Raw genomic sequence first — 18,706 nt, forward strand, 5'->3', positions numbered from 1 at the left:
TGGGCTACAGTTCATGAACAAGAGTAAGTGACATTTTTAAACATTTGTCATTATTTACGGGAAACTGATTGCTACAGAACTGACAACACAGATGCAACAGTGCCCAAGTGACCAAACAGTGTTCACAAAACACTGCAAGATGTTGCGGCATTGCTGTCAGGAGATGGAAAAAATCCAAATTATTGCCAGCACTAAAGCCACTCTGGCGCTTCCTCTCCCTCCCCGCCCACTCATTTCCACTAACTTTCACTTACCTGAGAGCCGCGTTAGGTGTTGAACCTTTGATTTGCCTTGAATGTCATACATCTGTGCTGCAAAATGATATCTATAAAAAGACACAACAGCTCCACAAAGAACAGATGGTACTGTGTTTTTTATGTTTAGCTGCTATTGTTTACATTGTGAAACACTGGAGAAAACATCTAAAACATGTTGTTTACTGGATTAGACCTGCACATACGGACAGTCTTTGCTCCAAGTTAAATCATTGTGATAGATGTTGTGATTGATGACAGAGGTTGAGTATGGACAGATGAAACAAAGACAGATTGGGGGATGAAGTTGTTATGCTTTGTATCTATTTCTGTTTACATTTTCTTTTTTTCGGCCTCTCAAAGTTTTGTTAGAAAACTTATCACACTTTGTGGACAGAGAAATTTGTATTGTGTATGATCACTTAACATTAGCTATGTAAAAAAATGCATGAGCACCAGACAGACAGAGTTATCTGATATAGATATAGAGATGATTTTGGCGTCACCTCTTATCCCAGGTGACCAATGGGCAAAACTCCCCAAATGTCAGTGTTGTATGTTATATTCTGTATGATGGTGGTCTATACATCGCTGGTAGCGAACCGAGAAGGGGTGATCTATCTTTTATCTTTGACAAACAATTAATTCCAATTAAGTCAACTCTCTGAGGAGTGCAATGGTGCCCAAGCTAAATCCAGCTCAAGTGTTGCTGGTTTTTCATCGGGGTGGCCAGATGGGGCCTCTGAAAATCTTGGGGCGGCACACCAAAACCAAAATTCATAAGCAAATTTCATGGATTAGATTATGTTGTTGAGGTATGTAGGCTAGGTGAAAACTATGTCAATATGAGAGTTAAAAAACTTTGGTTTCTTATTTTGCAGGTAAAATTACGTTTTATCTGATGTGCACAGACTAATAACGATACAGTTAACATTTTGAGTTCCACAACAATCATGTTTTACTGTGTTGTATTCAGCAGACTTGGCGTGCTCACTCAAAAAGTCTCAAAAAAGTAATAGGGTGCCGGTCCAAAGAATCACAGAAAAGTACAAAACCTGACAGCACTCACTTATAAGTGTAACACTTATAACCGTCCGGCTATGAGCTGAAACGCGTCCGTTTATCTGCTGCTGTGCAGTTTATTAAATTAAAAGTGTAACACTTATAAGTGAGTGCTGTCAGGTTTTGTACTTTACTGTGTTGTATATCTGTTTGTACATGATAGGTGCTCTGTTGTTCTTTAAATAGGCTGGTTGTTACTTTCATTAAGAAGACAAAATGTACTTTAGCTTTATAATAGCTTAATTATTAATAGTTCATTACTAGCTTTAATCTGAAGGAGTACAGTAATCGTGAGGAGCAATACATTTATTGGAAACAAGCCTTTGCAAGTTTAAGGGAGACTCATGGATACCCATCAAATCCATTGTCATTCAGATATCTTGAAATGAGAGTTAAAGGAACTAGTTTTTCCCTCGCCAAAATTTAGCCAAACTTTAGAGAGTTATTTGGCCCCCTTCCCGACAAGGTAGCATGACATGTTTGCTACCAACCAATGACTTAGGTTATCTAGTTTCATAAGTGCCACTAACCCTAACCATAGCTTAAAAAATGAGCGCCACAGCCTATTAAAAACAGTAATGATGGCCCCCAATTACTTAAACCAGATGGAGGCCAGTGGGGGTGGGGGCAGTTGTATCAGAGTGGTCATGCTCCCTCTGGCTTCTCCCTTTATTACTACCTGCATTACAAGTGCTTTCACTGTTAAAACTAGAAGTACATCTTGCTGATTATACTTCCATACTTTTACTGAGGTATTTGAGTGAAGGACTTGTAGTGGTGTGTCTTTTATATTGTGTTACGGTTATTTTTAAGCAAAGGACTTAGGTCCTTCTTCTATCACTGACTATATATTTTACAGAATCTTTATTTCATTAGCTATAATTGGGGCTCTTGGAGAAGCAAATGGAAGGCTGTAAGTAAATATGAAATACAGGCACAAACAGCAGGGAAGCTACATGTAATGTCATGCAACTAACCTCGCAATGCCAACACTAGAACAAGTACAAATGCAAAGACTTTTCTTTGCTTGTTTACAGTATATGTATAGAATGTATAACACATTAGTTGCAGGACACAAGCTAATAGACAAACAAATATATTATTGGGATGAATATATATCCATCAAATTTTGGTCACAAATTTGTTAAAATCCATGTTTGTGAGCACTTCCCTTTGCCAAGATAGTCCATCCACCTGGCAGTAGTGATGGTGGAATGAAGCCTCATGAAGCATTTTCTTTATTTTCTGAGCCCACTAGATGGCGCTCTTGGTTTAAAGAGAGAGGCTAAAAGAATGGAAATCTGGTGTGTCTTAAACCTTTTGTTGAAGAAAAAGCACCATCTATTGGGCTCAGAAAATAAAGAAAATGATTCATGAGGCTTCATTCCACCATCACTACCTGACAGGTGTAGCATATAAAGATGCTGATGAAACAGCATTATTACTACACAGTTGTGCTTTGGGGTGGTCACAGTAGAAGGTCACTCTAAAAATGTGCAGTTTGGCGACACAACACAATGCCACAGATGTCCCAAGTTGTGTCTTTTTTTTAAAGATTTTTTTTTTTTGGCTTTTGCCTTTATTCGATAGGACACTTTTGAGTGTGAAAAGGGGGATGACGTGCAGCAAAGGACTGCAGGCTGAAAACAAATGGTAAGGACATTGCCTTTTACATGGGACACCTGCTCTACCCATGGAGCTACTGGGACAGCTACAGGGAGCATGTTACTAGCACGCTGACAGCAGGAATGTCCCCCAGAACTTTGGCCCCTCAGCTGAATGCTCATTTCACTCCAAAGTCTCCAATGTCTTTTCCCTGAATTTGGCAGTACATCCAACTGTCCTCAGAACTGTACAAGTTGGTCACAACAAAGAATTGCAGTCAGGTCAAGACCCTGTTGAGGACAATGAGCATGCAGATGAGCTTCCGTGAGCTTCCTGGCTGCAGAAATTCATAGGTTGTGCTACCCGATTATTACATCAGCTGTTCGGGTGGCTGGTCTCAGACTACCTTGCAGGTGGGGGAACTGCGTATTGGTTCGACAGCCCATTGGTTCGACATCCCATTGTTCCGACCATATTAAACTCATTGTTCCGAAGTCCGTTCCGAAATCATCATGATGCCCTGTGGTTAAGGTCTGGTTAGGTTTAGGCACAAAAACCACTTGGTTAGGGTCAGGAAAAGATCATGGTGTGGGTTAAAATGAAAAAGAAAGTGACAAACACATAAGCCGTGAGCCTGCTCCGCCTCAAGCCGGTCGCAGCGCACCATACGCCCGCCACGAGCCGTTCAGCACCGCGGACAGTCGGACTAATGGGATGTCGAACCAATGGGCTGTCGAACCAATGACATGGACCCGCAGGTGGAGACACTGGATGAAGAGTTCCTGAGCTGGTGTGGTTACACCTGGTCTGTGGTTGTCAGGTTGGTTGGATTTGCTGCCAAATGAACAGAGATGACACTGGAGATGGCTTATGATAGTGAAATGAACAGTCAGCTCACAGGCAACAGCTCTGGTGGACATTCCTGCAGTCAGCATGCCAACTGCATGCTCAACACTCGTGACATCTATGGCATTGTGGTGTGTGACCAAACTGCACATTTCAAAGTGGCCTTTTATTGTGACCATCCCAAGGCACACCTGTGTAGTAAGGATGCTGTTTAATGAGCATCTTGATATGCCACACCAGGTGGATGAATTTTCTTGGAAAAGGAAAAGTGCTCACTAACATGGATTTTAACAAATTTGCAACCATACATACATAGAAATTTATCTTCTGAGTGCATAAAAAATCTTAGCTCTTTAACTTACACCTGTTAAAATAATTGGAGCACAAAAAGCGTAGGAAATGTCACCTGTTGATTTTAATCTGTGAGGCAGCTGATTCATTGACAGCAATAAAAAGTGTCCTGGATCTACATGTCAAAATAAAAGCCCATCCACATCATGTCTTCATGAGGGGGCTGGTAAATTAAAAGCCCCCTGCTGACCACCACATGGTACTGTTGATGGTAGTTTGTTTGGGCTGAGATGTGACAGTGATTGATGCCCAGGTGCCATGCAGCAAATTGTCCATTTCCTACACACTCACACAACGATATGCACAAATGCTTGCATGCATCAGTAAACACACAGAGTAAATGCCCACCCGCATGCTTACTCGCCCAGCACCTTCTTTATTACGCTTGCATACACACACGCACTCACACACAGACACACACCCACACACACACCAAAGCTCATACACTAAAGGTCTGTCCACTCCCTCTCTCACACACACACACACACACACACACACACACACACACTCAACACTAGACACCTCTTATTAGCCACTGCAGATGTCATGAGTGGACTTTCTGCCCACTAAGAAAGACCACACCCACGTGTTTCTTACACACAACATACCTCCACCAGTGCCCCTCCAACACACATTTTCCCAACTCCCCCCTATATGTGTCAGCAGTGGATTTTTGCCCCCCTTAAGTTAAATCGAACAGCTCAGGCTTTGGGCTGATAGGCCAATTATCGAGTGTTAAATCCCGGATTGTCGACCCCCCCAGTTGGATTAGTGGGCCTGTCAATCACCTTTGGCACTAATCCAGATAAAAGTCACATGGGACTGAGAGACACAGAGACAGAGGTCGATGTAGTCCGTTGGCAAAGCGTATGACTTACCCTTATCTTCAGTCATCTTCCTCTTAGTCTCACCTTTTTAGTTTCTCTTTGGACCTTTTCCTTAGTGCTTTTATTGTTGCCACGTCTATGATAGTCTGATGTCTCTTTCCTTTTCCCCTGGAGTGCGTCATCAAAGGAGTTTTGTTTGTTTTTGCTCGTTTCAAGTGAATTTTAAAGCCGTATTTATCGATTGTTGGCCTCTAGGGGGCAGTAACATATCAAAACAGGCTGACAGACACACAGCTTTTACATACAGTGTAATCACATCACAAACTTGCTAGTCTGCTAGAAAATAATTGGCTACTTACCCATCCAGTAGACTCTGAACATTATCATTTCACAAGAGTTGTGTCTCTGGCAACCTGATAATTGTGCATCCAATATTCCCCAGTATTTCAACTCTGTTTTCATCATGACCAGCTCCTGAGAAAAAATATCTTGGTCGTGAACTGCTAAATGCTCCACTATAATCACCAGCCGCCACTCCATCATTTTGTCTGTCTGCCATTTGGTTTTAGGCGGATAGTGTATAGTGTGTTTATCATGAATTTTCTGTCTGAAATAGCTCCAGGATGATGAGAGTAGTAAGACTCAACCTTATGGTAAACGTGAAGAGATACTATAAGTAAGAAGAGGCTAAAAAGGTCGGGGAAGCTACAGAGTTGGCTGAAGATTTTCTGCAGGTTCATCAGAAGCAGCAACACCTTTCACATTGCAGGTAGTCATTTGAATCATTATGTCATGATCCTGGGTTTGTCTATATTATGTTGTCCTGTGGATTTGTGTAGGAGTTTTCTGTTTGTTTTCCTTGTTTCATGTCAGTCATTCATGTTTAATCTGCTTCGTGTTTTGTAGATTCTCTCTTCATGTGTCGTGTCTGGTTTTACTTTCTGTCTTTGTGTATTTTCCCACCTGTTTTCTGTCACACCTGTCTCGTTAGTCCTTCCCTGTTCCCAGAGTCTTTCCTTTACACCTGGGTCCTATTTCAGAAAATAGGATTAGTGAAAACTCTGAGTATGTTCGGAAACTCAGAGTTTTCGGTTTCACAAAGCCAGGTCAGCATAACCCTGAGTCAGTTACTATGGCAACGTACTCCATGAAGCAAACCTGCAAGCCAGCAGGTTTGCTTCATCTAAGCCTGAGGCTCATCGCCTGCTCTGAGCATGTAGCAGGAAAGAGAGACATGGCGTGTCCTTGTCTGAATGAAGTCGTGGACGTTGAGGCAGTTTATTCAGAGGCTGTTGCATAAGGAGAAAGTGATTAGACCCCATTTGGATGTCTCCTAGGAGGAGTGTCTGTATGAAAGATACAATTTCACCTCACCTCTATCACAATCTAACAATCTGTTCCACCCAGATATATCAAATATTACACATCCTGGATTTACATCATCATCGGAGCTAATTCTATGCATTACCCTTTGATTCTTCGGCAGTGGCAGTTTTCTTTATAACATCAGAGATAATGAACACATCAGAGAGGCAATGGTTTGTCAGGCCGTAAGAAAAGTGACTTTAGCCCGTTTTTGTGGTTTTCAATGGACAAACAGAAAAAAATTATCTTGAAAAAAAAAAAAAGAAGATTAATTCCACTGAACTGCAGGGTTGTCAGTGTTAATAAATTGATCTCTGTGGATACATGATGCAGTGATTCATGAATACTTTTCATATATTTAAAGATTCCATGGTGTAATTGGCTCATTTATGCAACTCAACATCCAAATCATAGCTCCATCTGAGCATAAAGGAGATTACGTGACTCGGAAGTCATTTCACAGCAATTCAGTTAACCCAAGATATATAGCAAATTATATTAAAATGTATGAACACTGTTAAGATTTAAAACTGTTCTATATTTTCTGACAATTAGACACATTAACGCATCACATTACATAACGTCGCTTCACATTACCTATTAACACGTTCTGCAGTCTTTTCCTATCACACCTCATGCTGTTCAGCTGCAGCCGCTGTGATAGATTTTTTTTTTTTTCCATGTCTTCATTAGCGGTCATTAAAATCTCTGATTCAGTTGGGATGAAGAAAGTGGCTCAGCTTTTAACTCTGCTTTCTGCCACTGCGAATCATGTTATCTGCACTCCACTGATGATGGCTTGTGGTGCTCACCATGAACGCGCTTTCCATAGGCTGAACATACTCAGAGTTGATTTGACTAAATCTGATCAGCTGTTCTGGAACCGAAAACTCAAGAGTTTCTCCGCTCAGGCTCAGTCAACTCAGGGATCAGGATTAGGTTCAGAGTTTGTTGAGCCTGCTTTCTGAAATAGGGCCCAGGTAACGGAAAGTCTAAATGAAAGCAGAACACAAAATAAACTGAAAACCAACCAGGAAAAATACAATGAACTCGGGGTAAAAAAAATCTAAACACAAGACATCAGGCAGGATACGGAGCATGGACGACATCAAGAACACAGAGAAAAGCACAGTTATAAGGCAGTGATGAACACAGGCGAGAATGCAGCATTGACCACAGACAACCTGACAAAAACCTATGGGAAACACACAGATATATACACACACAGAAAACTAATCACAAGACACAGCTGGATTAGGAGGACATGGCAAAAAGGAGGAAATGAAGATTGGCTAACAACAAGGGTGTGGAGGGGAACACTGGGGTGGAGCAAAGAAGACTAATACAGAATGGGGCTGTGTTTCTTTTTTTTCTTTTTCTTTTTTTTTTTTATCCCAAAAGCACTGGGCAGCAACTCAAAATCAAACACAAAGGTGTTGTACAGACTAGTAAAAGTTGAAATGACTTCCTATTCAGGTAATCTCCTTTATTCTCAGATGGAGCTATGATTTGGATGTTGAGTCCCATAAATAAGACAATTACACCTGCGAGCCAGCAGGTTTGCTTCACAGAGTATGTTGCCATAGTAACTGACTCGGGGTTATGCTGAACTGGCTTTGTGAAACAGAAAACTCAGTTTCCCTCATCTCAGGCTAACCATACGCAGAGTGTCTGCTAATCCTGCTTTCTGAAATAGGGCCGTGCTGTATCTGGATGTTTTTCTATAGGCTGTATTGAAGCTCGATTTTTGTTAAAACCTCAACCAGTCTGCATTTGTGACACATTATTATGTAGCAGATACATAAAAATTTCACAACTTACCAACAATGCTGTGATTTTGGTGGCACAGTCACCACTGGAAACACAGCGATGTCTAGGTAAAAACAACTGCTTTTGTTGTTTTTTGTTGTCGAGTAGTGGTGTGTAGTGGTCTGCAGCTTGGCAGGCATCTTGCTTTTCATGGCACTCTATGGGCAGGAAACACAACGATGTCTTAGTAGAGAATATCCCCTTTTAATGACACTATCCTTAATGGAAACACAGAAACAGGTTCCAAAAAAATCTATATTCAGTGACCAAACAGCTGCTGTAAATACAGTGATGACTCGCTAAAAACCACTGGTTTTATAGTCTATTGGTCTTGAACAGTGATCTGCAGCTTGAAAGGCATCTTGGCTACGTCACATGTCATCCACCATCCCCTCCACCTAGCAGTAGTCTGGGGCCGTTAGTGGCCGTTTTGGTAATGAACCGGAACCAGGGCGAGTGAGACAGGATCCGGAATTCGATGGATGCGCCTTTCCGTCAAAATAAAAGCACCAAGCTAATAAAAATGCAGTGAATCTTTTAATTTAAAGGATATAATTTACAAGAAAAGCCCCAAGCCATTAAGTTAATCGATTTTCTTACACCCCTCATCACCCCAAATCGATGGTACGCCAGAATTTAAAGTTTTACTTTGGTGAACACTTTTACTTTGGTGAATTTGGTGAATTCCGCATCCGCTCTCTAGACCGGAACCAGAATCCAGACAAAATTCAGAGTGAATAAAAACCAGGCTCTTTACTTTATGTGAAGAGCCTGGTGACGCGAGGCTACCTAGCAGTGACAAAGTCAGCTCACTTTAGAAATGTAGTTGCCTCTCATCATGATCAGGAAAACAACTCACCAGTCTGTAAACACTCCTTCTGCCAACTTTTGCTAGCTAGCTGCCAGCTAGCTGCTAGCTAGCCATGTTGAGGATTTCAAATGTCAGCATTAGTAAACATAAAGGAAAGATAAGGAATAAACACCAGCTGAACTGGCATCCTGCTAGCCATTGTAGAGATGTTGGAAATAAATTGGACGACCTCCATGCCACATCAGTTTCCAACAGGATATCAGGAACTCTAACGTCCTTTGATTCACCAGAACTTGGCTAAATCCTGGACAGCCCCATTTAACCAGGAGAATCTTTTCCTATATGCCAATCAGACACAGCAAAGGACTCTGGCAAGACAACGAGAGGAGGCGTGTGCTTTATGGTAAATAAAGACTGGTGTGTTTGTGGGATTGTAAGCTGCTCTTCATTCCTGCTGTGGATCACTCTGTGGGAAGAGCAACCACATTGCTGCCTTGTTGAGGTCTGGATGTGTGGACAGTTAAATCATTCCACAACTGGAAACCATGGATTGCAAGAACCATCCGGAAACATGGACAAATATAAAGCAGCAGTCATCAATGTAAGAAGAGGCAAAATGGATTAAATTACAGTTCACAAGTTAAAGGAGCTGAATGGATCACATTTCACTGGAGTTGTACCTTGTAAAATTCCATGTGACAGATAAAAGACTGAACTGAATGAACATATGAAAAGTACAAATGTAACAATCATTTGCATCATTTGTTTCTGACAAACATATAAGCCTTAAGTTAGTTTCTTTTTAACATTCAAGAACTCTGGGAAAATTCTTCCATTTGCATCCCATCTTTGTCAATCAATACTTCCTAAGACACATAAAATACTTGAGTGGAAAATCAGCTTTACTGACACAGTGTGCTGTTTGGTTATCATCACCGAATAGATGTGTGTTGTGATGTTTGCTTTTGTAGATCAATACCCCTTTGATTCAAATCTCGGTGGAAATCACTTGGGACAGAGAGACTGAAAAGAGGGACTGGCATTTCTCATCTCCTTGTCTCATCTACTGTTTAGTGTTTGATTTGCTTCTGTGCTTCTATCCCCTCGTCTTTCTCCAACCACCTTTAAATAATCCAAAGACCTATTAATATCACCCAGTTGAGTGAAAATGCCACGGCTAATGCAGAGGTGTGCTCGCAGCTTCAGACGAGGAGTCCACTTCAGCACTTATCCAGTCGCAGGGGAGGGCAAGATAGAAGAGAGAGAGGGAGACAGACTTAATTTACACCTGGTATTAAGATGTGATCTGCATGTGTATATGCTATGCAGATAATGAGCAATCTGATCACACCCTTGCATTTACACCTGACTTGAATAGCCTATACATTGCTGTCTGCACAGTGTCTGCATTATGGCTGTAATTTATTTTTCTCTACTTTTGATGACTTGTGACTTGACTTGACAAAAAATATAAGACTTGAGACTTGACTCGGACTTGGAAGTTAAAGACTCTGGACTTGACTTGTCTTGAGACACGATGACTTGAATGACTTGAGTGTTATTCACATCATTTTTTCAGTCTGAATATGAAATTAATAAATTAATTTAAAAAATAATGTCGATTACCCGGTAGGAGCGCAGGCTGAGAATGGCGTTGTCATGATTGGATCACTATCCTGTCAATCAGTCATGCCCTCTCTATGTACCTTACGTGTTTATTGGAGAAACGGGCCCTCTTATATCAGATAGGCATCAACATGTCAGCGGGAGGGGTACCGAGAGTCATCGTCTTCGGCTTTCGGAATTACCATTATTACGGCAAAAGACGAACAGCACAGTGCAAGACATGCAGTATAAACATCTCGGACAGCCAGGCGACAACTTCAAACTTTGTTCGTCATTTGAAGAGCCATTCTGCCCAGTAAGTGCTTGTCAATTAGATAATATTATCTGGTTAGTCGGTAGTTAGCTAACGTTAGCTTGATACGATACGGGGGTGGGGTGGGGGGGTGGGTCGATTTGGTGGAACTTGTTTTTTAATTTATTTGCTAACATTAACCCCAGAAAACGTGAGCGAACATTCCGACCGGTTCATCACAAGACCCGCTGTACGTTTTTTGAACAAGCAACACAGGGTTAAATGAGCTAAATGGGTGATTTTGGCCGCTGCCTTGGTTAGTGTGTGTGTGTGTGTGTGTGTGTGTGTGTGTGTGTGTGTGTGTGTGTGTCTGCGTGTGTGTGTGTGTCTGCGTGTGTGTGTGTGTGCGCACATGCATGGGGGTCGTCCCTGCAAAGTAAACATTGCAGGTAAAATTACAATAATAAGGTGACTTGACTTGACTTGACTTGACTTGACTTGCCCAAGAAAAAATGACTTGGGACTTACTTGAGACTGAAAGGTTAAGACTTGAGACTTACTTGAGACTTGCACATGTGTGACTTGGTCCCATCTCTTTTTTTTTTTTCTTTTTTTTTAAAGATATTTTTTAGGGCATTTTTGCCTTTAATTGATAGGACAGTCAAGTGTGAAAGGGGGAGAGAGAGAGGGAGTGACGAAGGGCCGCAGGCTGGAGTCAAACCCGGGCCGCTGCGGCAACAGCTTTGTACATGGGGCGCCTGCTCTATCCACTAAGCCACCAACGCCCGTACTTGGTCCCATCTCTGCCATTTATCAATCTCGATTGTTTTGGTGTGAGTTGCCGAGTGTATCGAGAGATATCAGCCATAGAGATGTCTTTCATCCCTGGAATATAATGGAACTAGATGGTTCTCAGCTTGTTCTGCTCAAAAAAAAAAAAAAAAAACCTAGAAAATGTCCACATAAATGTCTTTCCAAAAATCATGACCTGCCTTCTTGAGATAATCCATAGATCTAGTTTGGTTTAATGTAGGAACCATTTACTTTCTACTAAGCTACACCTGCAAACCCTGTCGAGTGCATCTACTCATGGATGAGAAGCTCATGTTTGTGACAGCATGGGATGTAACAGGAGTGGCACCTGGTGTGGTCTTCTGCTGCTGTAGCCCATCTGCTTCAAGGTTGGACGTGTTGTTGGTTCAGAGATGGTCTTCTGCAGACCTTGGTTGTAACGAGTGGTTATTTGAGTTACTGTTGCCTTTCTATCATCTTGAACCAGTCTGGCCACTCTCCCCTGACCTCTGGCATCAACAAGGCATTTTCGCCCAGAAAACTGCTGCTCACTGGATATTTTCTCTTTTTCAGACCATCCTCTGTAAACCCTAGAGATAGTGTGAAAATCCCAGTAGATCAGCAGTTTCTGAAATACTTAGAGAAGCCTGTCTGGCACCAACAACCATGTCACGTTCAAAGTCACTTAAATCACCTTTCTTCCCCATTCTGATGCTCAGTTTGAACTTAAGCAGATCGTCTTGATCATGTCTGCAGGCCCAAAAGCATTTACTCATGATTACATGGGATATTTATGAATTCTGGCGCATTACTTTTCATAGGTATACGTGCAGTACAGTACATGAGAAGAGGCTGTATAAAGCTATATTAAGTAGTTATAGCAGACATGTTGACAAATGCTGCTTATTTATTCTTCCAACAGACATAGAGCAAGATATTCATTTAAAGTTGAGTTTCAGGACACTTGACAAATGTAAGTCCAATACTCACTCTTTTTTTTTTTTTTTTTTGCTTTGTTTTGTCCTCTACTGTACAAGCTCCTGAGGGAAATAATCGAAACTGTCATCTTAAGAAAAATGACAGCATGAGTTGCTTCATCAAATGGCCAATAACAACACATGTTCATGTTGGAGTCACAAAGCCCTCTAGCTGCTGTAGTAATTAGGACTCAGCTGAAAAGCAATGGAGGAAGTCAGGTGACGTTATTATTGGCAGGAGGAGGCAGGAGGTCGGGGAGGATGTATGGATCAACAAAACATTGGACTTCAATATAGGAAACCGCTTTTTGGACCCATGAAAAAACATTCTGATGTTAGCTAGACCCCCTCCTTTGTGTAATGTTGTACAAAGAGAGTTCTGAGTGTGCAGGAGCTCCCAATGACTCAGCAAGTGATGAAATAATACGAACAAAAAGTAACATCTAGTGGCAATCAGTGCTAACCCTAGCAAGCTAGGCTAACTAGCATCCTCTTGCTTGCTAGCTTCAAAGTCACAAGTAAACACTGTTTCCTTCAGCCTACATGTCCAACCTGCTTGACCTACTTTTGAAAAATGCCAACATATGTACAATAATTGCTGATTCATTATAATTCTAGTTAATATAGTATGGTTATTGGTGTTGAGGTAGGATGTAACTAGCTAAAACACTTGATAAAGTATGGGGAAAGTCTTTTGTGATGCACACAACCATCAACTGATACCTCATTTCTATGATTTTTTGCTGTGTTGCACTACTCTCTAGAATATTTACAAATGAACGAGCCAGCTTAGGACATATCAATTGAATTTAATGGAGGTGCACTATGCAAAATGATCACAAGAGCACAGTATGGCCTTTGTTTGCATTTCAGCAGGCTGGTAAAGAGAAGAAGCTACATGTATGATGACGCCAATTACAGCAGCTGTGGTGCTATTTCTAGCTGCACAGATGATGTTTGTGTTTATGCTAATGACGTCTCTACCCGCAACAGTATTCCTCCCCATGGTGATGACATTTGTGCCCATGGTGATGGCATTTCTGTAATGCAAACATACTGTACTTACTGAACTTCTGTCTCAGATCCAGTCTCCACCTCAAGTTTCCCAGATCGCATCACAGAGCATGCTGTGTGCATACTGCTTACATTTACATGTTCTTTTTCCTTACCAAGAACAGACATAATACATCAGATTAAGATCACATTAAGAGTAAAAGGGGTCAGGGAGTGCGACATGGCCAAGAATGGGCTCCATTAATTTTGAATGTCATCTTTCCTCCATTTCATTTTATTTCTAATTTTCCAAACTGTGACTGTCTTTTGTTATTTCTCAGTTTCCCTCCCTCACAGGGTTAAAACCCTTTTAGAGATCCCAGCACAGTGGGTTGGATCAGCATATTGCCCAACTTTTAGAGGACCTTGTCAGATGTGCTCAATGGACTGGAATACTGGAACTGTCTTTTCCTCTTCACTTGTCCTCTGTTGGTTTATCACGCCCTGCCGGCACTTCTTTTCTTTAAAACATACAACAGAGCTCAGAGGCAAGATACAGTAATGTTGCTTTCACAGGAAATTGTATATGACATAATTTATTTGTTCTTTTTCTCGTCTCCATCCAGGGACATAATGTACCTTGTAATACCAAGAGCATATTCCTCTCTCAGGTCTTTTGTTGCCTCTTCTCTTCTGTTTAATACTATGTCCAAGTGCAGTTTTGTTACTCTCTCAGCTCAGCTCTTTTCTTGCACTTCTCTTTTGTCAGTGAGGCACACGATGAGCTGAACTGGAACTCACCTTTTCTTTTCCTCTTCACTTGTATTCTACTCAAGCTGAATTTTGCTGTCTGTGGTCATCATGTGGCTTTTTTACTATCTACACCTCTCAGGTGTTCACCACATCGTATTCTGTTGCTTCGGAAAGGGAGATGATGAAGGAGTTCGAACACTCACAGCCAGTCAGTCACAGCATTGTTCGGTCTCTGGTGCTTTGTTGCTTTGCTCAACAACCTGTTTATTTTCCTTCAGATATTTCATGGTCATTTTTTTTACCGTCTGAAAAGCTCACAATTAGCAAAAAAGCAGCAACTAAGCAAGGATTAGTTCTACTTTCTAGAAGCTGGATTTAATTGTTTCCAATCAGAAAGCAGAACGACTGATACAAGAGTGCAAGTGCAAAAAGGAAAAACTGTGGAAGAACCGTGAAAAAGGGAATTAGTCCACTTAGTCTTTTTTTTAACATACCGTAGAAGCTTGATAACTCAAAGAGTTCAGATAATTGATGCCCATTACTTCCTGGGAGGAGCCATACGATTGGCTGAAAGCGAGCACACCTGATTAACTGATGAATCTGTCAATCAGAATCATAAATTTGATTGACAGATTTATCAAACAATGGTGAGGTTCGTTGACCTGCAACGTCAGGGGAGTCTCAAAATTCACCACACAGATTTCTCTCACAAATGTAGAGTGGTTCACAAATGAGAAGCAGTTTGTAAATGCACATTCAGTGATTCGCATGATCTGTGAATTGATATTACAAGTGTGCCTCAAAATAATATTTGTGAAGCAAAGCGTGTGCATTTCCGAATTTATATTACAAGTTTGAATAAACATATTTGTGAACCAGAGCGTGTGCATTTGCGAAACAGATCGTGTGCATTTCCGAATTTATATTACAAGTTTGGATAAAAATTATATTTGTGAACCAGAGTGTGTGCATTGTGAAACAGATCGTGTGCATTAGTGAGTCCGAAATAAACTGTGAACCCAAGCATGTGCATTCGTGAAAAACCCTGCGTGAGTTCATTCATTATGAGACTGATCTGACCCCATACATCACAGGGTCAAATATGGGTTGAAAATATTCTATTTTTTCTGTAGGGTCTTCTAGAGTTTGCACGGTCAGATTTTATTTTCCAGTACTTTCAACCTATTTCGTGATTCTCAATTTAGCTCTTCCCAAGATTTTATTTGCCAGACATTAATACTGTATTAACAGAGACTAGCAGTTTTCATAAGCATAGTTCATACAACTTAACACATGCTTCAGATTAAATCTGAGGTATCTGTGTGCACAACTTAATACATTGTGCAAACAACCCGGGTATTATTGCCCTGAATGACTCCTTTTTTTAGTCAAATTAAGAAAACATAAATCTGTCATCTTGGGAAAAACTTTTAATAGATGTGGTGTTTCACATCTAAAACCCATCTTAACCTACAATTCTGAAACTAAAGTCAAAACAGGTGTCAAACCTGCGTGTTCCGTTAATATTCAAATTAATTTCAAAACACAAGGGCTTTATTGGTATGACAGTGACCAGATGCATTGTTGCTAAAGCACTGAATGAAAACTGACATTAGGTTACATATATTCAGAATGTTTTCAAGGTGGTGAAAAAATATGAGGTATGCCATATTTAAAGATTCTGAAAATTGAAGTGCTTTTAAACCTCAGTACAACAGCAGATTTAATATATTTTTAAAAACAATATTAGCACAGGCCTAAAAGCAAGTCACACTGGAAAAAATAGATAAACAGAATTTCCTTTTGTCTATGATGTGTATGATTTACTTTTGAAAACAATCAATGATAATGACAAGAGGAGGAACATAATAGTTAAACATATGTTTATATATATATGTTTTATGCAATAACATAAGGTAGATGAACCAAATTATAAAATTATATGACTAAGAAATATATTTAATAATTAAAATATATCTTATTGTAAAATAAGAAAAAAAAATTGCACAGCAGCTAGGCTTGGGGGACTCAAATCCCCCAAACATTCAAATATGCTATATTGGTAAAAAAAAAAATATATATATATATATATTATAATCACATGTAAACTTAACAAATGTTACTGTAGTGGGAGAGTGAGCGTTGAGTCTTGTGAATTGCGTTAGCATCATGCTGAACGAGGTGGATTATTTTAAATGCTGTCTATCAAGCAGGACCTCATCCAAAAATCATCGGACTTAAATGACTTGGTGATTAACCTGTCTGCATCCCAGAAAGGCCGTCGATGTGAGCTTCTCTTCAAATAAGGTAGGCCCAAGTAGGGCTGGGCGGTATTCGCGGTGACGGTAACTTACCGCAGTAAACATGAGCCACGGTACTGCTTTTGTGGTTACATTCATACCGCATGCTCCGGCTACGGCAGAACGGGCCCGATCGGCCAGGCCACCTCCTTCACGTAGGGAGGGAGGTGGCCTAACCCAGGGCCGCGGGAGAAGGGGGCCTGTGAGCCGCCGGCCCTCCCTCTTCCCTCTAACGTTTATACATACTATATAACGTTTTATACACAATAACAGATGGATTAGCAACCGTTTACTTCTGACGATAAATAGTTTCCATCCTAGACTTGTATGGCTTTTTAAATTGTTTTATTTTGTATTGACGAGGCTTGCACACCGGAGTCTTGATTCAGAGTGTTTTTATTCGTCGTTTTTTCCACATAACTAGGATGGCTCGACAACCTTACGCTACTGCCACCTACTGGTGCGGCGGTATAACATCATGAACTGATACTGCATGGACTTGTCATATCAATACATATTTAAGGTGTAAAAAAAAGAGAGAAGACGATACAGCGATATCATATCGTCACCGCATCCCCCCAAAATAATACCTGATATTGATTTTAGGCCATACCGCCCAGCCCTAGGCCCAAGCCCTAACCTCTCATTAAAGGAGCATTACTCCTTTAATTTCTTTACGTTTCCTGACTGTGTGTACAGTGGAAAATAGTCAGTGTTTGTGTGTGTGTGTGTGTGTGTGTGTGTGCGCTCTCTCGCCAGCCAGTGAGAGAGAGAGAGAGAGAGAGAGAGAAAGAGAGAGAGAGCTTTTAGCCTATGTAATTCTCTAGTTTTGTTGTAGTGCATTGTTGCTGTAACCTGGTACTGTATCTCGGTGTGATGTTTCTGTTACTGCAGCTGAACTATTGATCTACAGACCATAGGCCTAATGCGTTAGCCCTCCCACCCAATTTCACCACGAGCCCCTAGTGCTGGATATGATCAAAGTCAAACCCTGCTCTCTCTCTGTTTCATTACTTTTAAATATATCAAAAAGTGGAACTAGAATGTAAAATGAATGGAATGTAGGCAGCATCATTGACTGTTTTTGTGAAGTGTCATAAAAAGAAATCATAAAAAAAATTCAGAGCATAGTATGTCATAAAACAGTCAAAAAACTCATAGTGTGTGCACTTTTTCTATGTGGCCCTCAATCATATACTGGCTCCCTTACATGGCACTCAGTCATCAAAACTTTAAGATCAAAGAGTTTTGTTTCGGAATGCTCTAAAATGGTCTGTTTGGCTGTTAGGCTTCCAAAAATTTATCCTGGGGAGAATTTCGCCACTGGAGACTTAGGTCACAAATGTTGTAAATTGAAAATTGCTCTCACTCCCCTAGAGTTAAATAGGTTATTACAGCCCTGCACAGCAGCATTTTTTGCACCCAGTGCCCAAAGCCAGCTAAAAAAGAGTCAACAAGAAGTGCAGAAACATCATCTGAGTGTAGCATCAAAACTATCAATTTGAGGAAATTAAGCAAATTGTTGTCTCCAATTTCCTGCACCAATACTGTGTTGTAGTCCCTAACAGGCTGCATTAGCTGCCACAACCTGGTAACTTCAGTTTCCTCTGCTTCAATAATTTGACAAAATTAATCTAAGAGAATTAATTGTGTCTTGAGGGCACAAATTAGTTGTTTAAAGGGCACAGATTATTAATTTGATGGAACCAGGTAACTAATTTGCAGGTAGAAGTTCTTGAATTTAGGGCACTAATTGCTGCTCACAGCTTAGTGAGAAAAAAATATGCTTGTACCTTGACAGTATAATTAGAGCTGAATAATTAACTGAAAATTCAATACATGATTAAAGATAGATTGGTAGATAAACATCAGAATTAAGTAAGTAAGGTGGTTTGAACACATTTTGAACTTTATGTTTTTTCTTAAATAATAGTTATTGATGTTGTTTTAATGAAAATGGCAAGCTATAACTGTAATATCTGACTTAATGTAACACTCTTAATCATAGTTTTCCCTTGTTGATGCACATACTTGAGACCATGAGTGGTAGTGACAGTGTTCTCTCAGGGTTTTAGTGTGGGAGCCATTGAGTTGAGATTAGTT

Source organism: Epinephelus moara, chromosome 14 (assembly GCF_006386435.1).
Source record: "Epinephelus moara isolate mb chromosome 14, YSFRI_EMoa_1.0, whole genome shotgun sequence".
NCBI classification, from domain to species: Eukaryota; Metazoa; Chordata; class Actinopteri; order Perciformes; family Serranidae; genus Epinephelus; species Epinephelus moara.